The sequence below is a fragment of the Strigops habroptila genome, chromosome 5 (assembly GCF_004027225.2).
Source record: "Strigops habroptila isolate Jane chromosome 5, bStrHab1.2.pri, whole genome shotgun sequence".
Lineage (NCBI taxonomy): Eukaryota > Metazoa > Chordata > Aves > Psittaciformes > Psittacidae > Strigops > Strigops habroptila.
In genome coordinates, this window is record NC_044281.2 from 79,202,915 (window position 1) to 79,211,516 (window position 8,602).

An 8,602-nucleotide genomic window follows, 5' to 3' on the forward strand; every position below is an offset into this window, starting at 1 on the left:
GGAGGAAGAGATTACAGAGGCAAGGGCAGAGCCATCGCAGCGGGAGAGGAACGTTCGCTCCCCGCAGGCGAAACTTCGCAGAGAGGGTCCTTCCCCGGCTCTGCTCTCCCCGCACCGCCCGCTCCGGGCACCCGCACCCGCTGCCCATCACCCTCCCCCGGGGCGCTGGGGCGGCTCCTCCGCGGCCGAACCGCGCAGCACCGCGCTGGGGGGGGGGCCACCGCGACCCGCTTGTCCCCGGGGCATAAAGGCGGCTCCTCCCGGGCGGAGGATGCGCAGCGGCCGGTGCGAAGCTGCCACCCCGCCGCCATCCCCTCCGAGCCGCCCCGTCCCGCCGCCGCCGCCCCCCGTGCGGGGCAGCCGCGGAATGGTGCGGACAAAGGGTGCTTGGTTCCGAGCGGGACCCCCCCCCAGGCGCATCCCCGCACCGCGAGTGTCAGCGCAGCGCGGCCCCGCTCCGCGCTCCGCCCCGCTCCGCACCGGCTCTTACCGTGGTGGCGGCGGCGCGGCCCGGCCGGGCCGGCTCTGGGCGCTGCTCTGCCGCCGCCGCCGCCGCCGTGCTGCGGGCGGGGCGGGCGCAGGGACGGGCGGAGGGAAGGAGGGAGGGAGGGAGGGAGGAGGAAATGCGCTTGTCACTTCCTGAGCGGCGCCGGCGGAGGCTGGGCTCGGCCCGCACCTGAGGAGCGCGGCGCGGACCCGCGCTGCCGTGTGAGGTAAAGGGGAGGAGCGGGCGAGCGCAGCGGGGAGCAGCGCCCGGGCATAGCGTGTGAGGGGAAATGGTAGCACAAGCGGTGCTGGGGAGCCGTGCGGTGAAGGGAGACCCGGCTCCGGCCAGCCCTCAGCGGCCTGCGGCCATCCCCCGGCCCGGCCCCGCAGCGGCGGGGACACGGGTGGGGAGCGCGGCCCCGTCCGGAGGCCGAGAGTGACTCCTGGTGGCACGGCCGGGGCGGGGAGGAGCGCGGCTGGGGTCGGTCAGACGTGAACGGAGGGTCCCCGCAGGGAGATGGTTTAGGACATCACGGGTGGGCACCGTCCGCTATTGCACACACGGGGAAAGGGGGGAAAGGGGGGAGGTCGGCGAAAGATCCCACTCCGTAATTTTCCTCCATTTTTCATGGAATCCTGGAATGGTTTGGGATGAAGGGAGCTTAAAGCTCATCCAGCTCCAACCCCCTGCCACGGGCAGGGACACCTTCCACTAGAGCAGGTTGCTCCAAGCCCCTGTGTCCAACCTGGCCTTGAACACTGCCAGGGATGGGGCAGCCACAGCTTCTCTGGGCACCCTGTGCCAGCGCCTCAGCACCCTCACAGGGAAGAGCTTCTGCCTCAGAGCTCATCTCAATCTCCCCTCTGGCAGGTTAAAGCCATTCCCCTTGTCCTGTCCCTGCAGGCCCTTGTCCAAAGCCCCTCTCCAGGTTTCCTGGAGCCCCTTTAGGCACTGGAGCTGCTCTAAGGTCTCCCCTTCAGGAGCCTTCTCTTCTCCAGGCTGCCCCAGCCCAGCTCTCTCAGCCTGGCTCCAGAGCAGAGCTGCTCCAGCCCTCGCAGCAGCTCCGTGGCCTCCTCTGGACTTCGCTCCAACCGATTTTCCAGCATTTCTTTTTGGAAGAGGTATTTGACATTCCACAAGCTCTGCAAAATACTGCCAGGCTGAACTGAAGGTGGTGATGGGTCCTCTGCAATATTTAGAGCCACGTCTGCTCAGCTTCACTTGGGAGATGGCCCTTAGAAGCAATCTGCTGTGACAATAACATCTTCCATGCAAGCTGAGCTGAGCACAGCACGTAGGCTTCTTCCAAGAGCGAACATAATTAGGGAACAAGGAAACTACATGACAGCGAGAAGGAAGATTTAGAGCTCATTACAAAACAGAGCCTAAACATTAATCTTGAACATATGCAAGCAGACAGCACAGATGTCAGCGGGAATGAATCCGGGGCTAAATTTCACCCACCCAGCTGGATGACCGGGCACACTGCTGGGAGAAGTAGGAACAAGTGAGGGCATGTGCGCACTGAGTGGTAAGGGAGGCTTTAGCTGTGTCACTCAGCAGCACCCTGGATGTGCTGCCCTGCTGAGCCATGGCCCAGGATACCAAATAAATACCTGCTGGAGCGAGCCCAGAGGAGGCCACGGAGCTGCTGCGAGGGCTGGAGCAGCTCTGCTCTGGAGCCAGGCTGAGAGAGCTGGGCTGGGGCAGCCTGGAGAAGAGAACGCTCCTGAAGGGGAGACCTTAGAGCAGCTCCAGGGCCTAAAGGGGCTCCAGGAAACCTGGAGAGGGGCTTTGGACAAGGGCCTGTAGGGACAGGCCAAGGGGAATGGCTTTAACCTGCCAGAGGGGAGATTGAGATGAGCTCTGAGGCAGAAGCTCTTCCCTGTGAGGGTGCTGAGGCGCTGGCACAGGGTGCCCAGAGAAGCTGTGGCTGCCCCATCCCTGGCAGTGTTCAAGGCCAGGTTGGACACAGGGGCTTGGAGCAACCTGCTCTAGTGGAAGGTGTCCCTGCCCATGGCAGGGGCTTGGAACCGGATGAGCTTTAAGGTCCCTTCCAGCCCAAACCTCTCTGGGATTCTGTGGAAGTAAATGTCAAGGTAGACTGTTGGTTAGTATCTCATGTAATAAAGAAGGTAGGTAAGCAGAAGTAATGGGAGAAAATTTAACAAGGGAGCAGCCCCTGCCCATGTAGCAAGAACTGATCCCACCAAAAGTGGCTCCATACTCAGTACATATAAAATCAGGCAGGAGTAGCTGGTGTGAGTTGGCTACGAGCCGGAGGAAGCACTTGATGTGAAGGGGCTTTTGCATGAAGTTCCTCCATGCCAGTCAGTATTTGCTCTTCTTACCACGTATTGAAACTGGCAGCAATAAAACATTTGCAAACTCCTTTTCTGGAACTTCAGGAATCAAGTTTGAAAAATGTTTTCTTCTGGTTTCCCTGCTGAATATTTCAGCACTAAATCTTGCAGCATAATTGAATCCATTCCCATGGCTGCAGAGCAGGCTTGGGCTCCAAGAACCAAGCAGAAAGTCGCTTCCTGTCTGCTTCTGCAGCTCGGTCCAAACCCAGCATTTTCTACCTCTCATTCTTGTGCTTCCTGACAGATGATCTGGCTGGGGAGTGTTCCCACTGTGCGTGAAAGCCCAATGCCAAAGCATAAACCTGTTTTCCACAGGCAGTATTTTCAGTAACGTGACTTAAATGTAAAGGTTGGCCGTAGGTCCCTGCTCTGCTGACAGCGCAGAAGGTCTTTGTCAGAAGGGGAGAAGATGGAGATCATTTTCAAGTATTAAAGAGCTGTGCACGAGGGTTTAGTCAGCGTGGACAGAAAATGCAGTTCAATGCTGAGCTGATTTGTGTTTTTGTCTCAGATGTCAGCGCCTTTGCTACCCACAGACTGGGAACCTTCCTGATGGAGATGGGGAAGAAAACAGCTCGTGATCCCCATGGTCCTTCTGAAATGATACTGGGGTCCAAGTCATTAAAACATTTAGATGTTTTAGTGCTAAGCCATGTGGACAGGCCCCATTTCCTTCAGTTCCAGTGCACAGGATTTGGCTGCTTTTGGTGTAGCCTTTCTAACACTTTGCTGTCTGCTCCAGTTTGTTGTTACTCGAGTCTCATGCACCATGCTAGTAATGTCAGAAGTGTCCTTTCCACAATGACCCTCAACTCTGCGCTGTTCTGAGCACCTGAGCAATGCCAGTTATTTATGTTTTTATCCTTCTGCTTCTCCTGCCAGGTGAGGAACATACATAAGAGAATCACCCAAAGCCAAGCAGAGAGTCGGAGCGTCCTGCTCACAGGATGATGTTCCAGCCACCCGGCTGTGCCTGGTACTGTACTCTACTCACAGGGACACTGTGGCTCCACTGAAGGTCTCCAACAGCACAGAGCACAGACCAGTTTCAGAAGCCACACTCCAGTTTCAGGGGAAATCCTGAAACCCACAAACTCTAAACAACAGCAAGCAGAAGTATTTCATACCCAGGGAACAAGCACATCTCTGAACTATGAGTAATGTGTTCTAGGTCAGGGAGTATCTGAATCAAGCAGACCCAATTCCCTAAACAAGTGAAATGTTGCTGTGCAGAGAGGGGTGTAATGAGGAGTGTAGTTCTAACTACACTTGGCATGTGATGGGATTTGCACCAAACCTAAAACCCCTTCTTTCATTTCATAGAATCACAGAATGAAAGACTGGTTTGTGTTGGAAGGGAGCTTAAAGCTCATCCAGTTCCAACCCCTGCCATGGGCAGGGACACCTTCCACTAGAGCAGGTTGCTCCAAGCCCCTCTGTCCAACCTGGCCTTGAACACTGCCAGGGATGGGGCAGCCACAGCTTCTCTGGGCACCCTGTGCCAGCGCCTCAGCACCCTCACAGGGAAGAACTTCTGCCTCAGAGCTCATCTCAATCTCCCCTCTGGGAGGTTAAAGCCATTCCCCTTGTCCTGTCCCTACAGGCCCTTGTCCAAAGCCCCTCTCCAGGTTTCCTGGAGCCCCTTTAGGCACTGGAGCTGCTCTAAGGTCTCCCCTTCAGGAGCCTTCTCTTCTCCAGGCTGAACAAGGTTTTCACAGGTTATTTGCTGCACATACACAACAGCTTTGTCTTTCAGCTCTCCCCTTCACTTGCTGGCTGCCTCCCTCTGTGCCTTGGCAGAGGGCACAACCGCTGAGCTACGTCTGCCCTGGAAACAGTTGAAGGATAAAATAAGCAGACCTCTCACCTGAGTGAGCTCATTGCTCTGTCAGCCATGAATCGGCTTAAGAAAAGCCAAGAGTGAGTTGTCCATCATTCACAAAACCCAAGGCAGCTGTGGACATGCCCAAAAGCAGCACACTATGGTTTTGGGCATGCAGCAGCCATGGGGTTGAGGTGCCCTAGGGTAGGGCAGCAGTCAGTGAGGGTAAGTCCTACTGCAAACTGGGGCAAAAGAGCCTAAATCCTTTTCCTTGAAACTCCTTGTTTGGGGCTGGATATGGGCTGATCACACCATGTGTGCACGTCTCTGTGCCACTAATAAGAGGTTTCAGTTCACAACCCTACCAGCATTTCAAACTACTCAATAAATACACATTCTTCCTACCTCTGTTTGATGTGTGACACTGTCCATGAATACCTGGCTGCTGGAGTGACTGCTGAGGCTCATTTCTGCTCCCTCACTAGCATTTATTAGCTCTGGCTCTCCAGCACAGGCTTATGCACTTGAGATTATCCTGAATTTATATGCTGCCTTGTGGCTACATCATTTGTTTGCCTGACAGCGCTCACTTTAATTTCCAGTAACCTAAAATGGGCTCATTTCAAGCTCTGTTGTTACCTAACAAATGGAAATTAAGCCACAGGTTTGCTTTCTCCTTTTTGCATCAAATAAAACACACCAGTGTTCCTTTTCCTCCTTTGTCTTGAGGCTACGACACCTCATCTTCACTGAAAGCCTTAGGTGGCCATTAACTGTCCCTCAATTTAGCTGCTACCCACAAGGGGCCGGTCATGCTCAATGCAGTTCCAGCCAAGGCATAAGATAGAGCTCTCCCCTTTTCTTATCCCCCCCAAAAGCAGCAAGCAACAGGAACCCAAAGGCAGACCTCCTCATGGCAATGCAAAGCCCTGGCCCATTTATTTGCTATGTGCTCTCCACATATTTCACAGGAGACGATTGGATATGGAGCAATGCTTAGAGGGGCTATAAAATAAAGCAGTTCTTGTTGTAACAAGTTGCGTTCTTTACCTTTTGGCATGCCAAGATTAGGAAAGCAACGTGAGTGCCAAAACACTGAAAAATGTGCTGTATGTTGCTAAATACTGTACTTAAAGATTCTGTCTGGGATGAAATAACATACATTTTGGCAGCCCTTTACCAGGCACGCTGGAACACAGTAAAACGGACATAGCGGAGTGTATATATATACACAGATTTGCCTTACAATGGCTCCAGTGCTGCCAGTGCATTCCTGGAACGTGGAAATACATGGGAGCCAGTGTCAGCAATGAAGGAAAGCATGCTGTGCCTAATGTACCAGAAAAGCTACTCGAAAACTCACGCTCACATTAAAATAACCCTGAAGAAGCTGTGTCAGCTCAGCTTTGTAGCTTCACGGGGATCTATCCACGCAGGGATAGATACATGCATGGATAGTGACACACATGGATAGATGCACATGGCTGCACCCTGCACACCTGATCCAGAGCCCAGTTGTTGTAACAGTGGTTTCAGTTCATCACCTCATTTGCTAATTTACAGAATCCCAGAGAGGTTTGTGTTGGAAGGGAGCTTAAAGCTCATCCAGTTCCAACCCCCTGCCACGGGCAGGGACACCTTCCACTAGAGCAGGTTGCTCCAAGCCCCTGTGTCCAACCTGGCCTTGAACACTGCCAGGGATGGGGCAGCCACAGCTTCTCTGGGAAAAGTCTGTGCCAGCGCCTCAGCACCCTCACAGGGAAGAGCTTCTGCCCAAGAGCTCATCTCAATCTCCCCTCTGGCAGGTTAAAGCCAAAGTTTAAACTCCTTTTTAAAATGGTTTGCAAAATTAGAAAGTAAAAAAAGCTGAGTGTGTCCTTTTCAAATGCCCCAAATCCTATGACACAGTCAAGGCTGCTGCCGTTCCTGGTGTTCAGAAATGGTGCTGCAGCGCTGGATTTGAAGTTGAGAGGGTAAGCCCATAATGCAAAGAGTTATTTCAACGTGATGCTCTCACTATCAATAATGATTTGGAGAAATATTCTCCTGTGGGACAGGAAGCCTGTTGTTACAGGCTTCATCACTGCTGGCCCTGCCTGAAAGAGCAGCTGCCATAATTCTGTATGAGTGTTCCTGATGGAACCCAACAGCTCTTCCAAAAAAACCCTGTAGCTCCTAGAAATCCTTCAGTTTACAACACAGAACTATACTGAACTTCAAGAACAGAATATTAATGCCATATCTTCTAAGCCTTCCAAACACATTTAATAAACAGCCTACAGACAGCACTGCGCTTCACTATTCCTGCTCCTTAAGGACCGATAAATCAACATACCTCCTTTCAAATAAGAAGTTGGTCACCAAAAGGGAAGTCAAGGAGTAAGGGAACATTATTCTTCCCTCTGAGTTTTCCGTGTTCATTCAGTTGTGTCTGGGATTTCTCACTTTTTAATTTATATAAAGCGATTATAGAAGTATTTGCTTCAGGAAAGTACTCTGTTGCTGGAAGGACAAAAGCTTTTTGTCTTGGAATCTCTTTACCCTCCACGCCAGCAGAGTCCCGTATGTAGAAACTCCCTTACATCTGATATCTCCAATCAATACTTATGTCATTCATTTCACTTGTCTCCTCTTTCAGGTACTTCATCCTGACAGTTCACTTCCCCGATACACCCCCTAAAATCCAGGGTAATATACTCCAAGCTCTTCCAGTAGTAATCTTTTCAGTCCAGAGGGAGAGGCTACCACGATCCACCAACCCAGCTCACATCTACCAGTACCAAGTGGTTCAAGTATCACTGGAGTTGCACACACTACCACCAAACCCCTTCACTGAGAGGATGACATTTAGCCTGCCTCCCATCTTGAGGTTTAATTGCCTAAGGAAAGAGGGAGAAACTTCATTCCAGGGCTCTGGATCTCTCTGGAGGACACTGGCTAACACCTGCCTTCCCTTTCCAGTCTATCCAGGCGTCTCATTGAGTTTGGCATCTGGCTCATGGCACCAGATGCAAAGCCCACTGGCACTGGGAGAATTTCATCCTTCAGCATGTTGTCCATCAAGAAGGGAACACAAACCCTTTCTGTTCTGCCTGTGTTTGATGCAAAACTATACCCAACTCCAGAAAGACGTGCCAGCTCTGTAGCATCATCCAGCCTAAACCCAGTACTGCAGGAAAAGCCTGTGGGCTCAAACATGGAAGGTTGAGATCCATGGAAGACATTAGTTTTACTACCCACAAACCTCATGTTTGACAGTAAAATCACATACACAGTTTTCAGACAGCAAAACAATAGGAGTAAAATGTATTTTGATTGCTGCATTTATCCTGCTGGTGTAACCAAGAGTCACACAACTGTGTAGTCATGAAGATCCCAGCCTTTGCGAACTACCATGAAGCCTCTTTTTTAAGGGTTTTTTCAGTGGAAAGCATTAATATTTATCATAGAATCATGGAATGGTTTGTGTTGGAAGGGACCTTAAGGCTCATCCAGTTCCAACCCCTGCCACGGGCAGGGACACCTTCCACTAGAGCAGGTTGCTCCAAGCCCCTGTGTCCAACCTGGCCTTGAGCACTGCCAAGGATGGGGCAGCCACATCCAGCATTCATGTAAAGCTCATACCTTCATGAAGAGCCATGTAGCAAGATGAACCACCCCAAATCAAGGACACTCTTTAACATGCCATTTCCAAATCCTGCTAGTGAGAAAGATGCCATTCTTAAGTCAGTATTAGACCTGTTCCTCGACTCCATTATTCATCAAATACCAGGTTTCCAACAGAGCAGATTTTAAATAGGAACTCTTTGGATATTATTGCCTTAAAATAAATCTCCTATCGTATGTTTTACAAGCATTTTTCTACTCTCAAGTGATACTTGAAAGTGCTTTGGCCTGTGAAAGAATATGCAAACTACAGATCAGATG

At 51.8% G+C, this 8,602-nt stretch overlaps 1 protein-coding gene and 1 long non-coding RNA gene across 2 annotated transcripts in view; one reads left to right on the forward strand and one right to left on the reverse strand.

The window, feature by feature from the left end:
* FAM53B (family with sequence similarity 53 member B) overlaps window positions 1-571 on the reverse strand; it is a 51,578-nt gene extending 51,007 nt beyond the window's left edge. The window contains exon 1 of the mRNA XM_030485743.1: window positions 491-571. The gene's annotated coding sequence lies outside the window, so the exon portion shown is untranslated. The remainder of the gene's footprint in view (window positions 1-490) is intronic.
* Window positions 572-631: 60 nt separating this feature from the next.
* Window positions 632-6,064, forward strand: LOC115607912. Its single transcript, XR_003991390.1, has 2 exons — window positions 632-713; window positions 3,736-6,064. It is a non-coding gene; the product is annotated as an uncharacterized LOC115607912 (long non-coding RNA).
* Window positions 6,065-8,602: the final 2,538 nt, after the last annotated feature.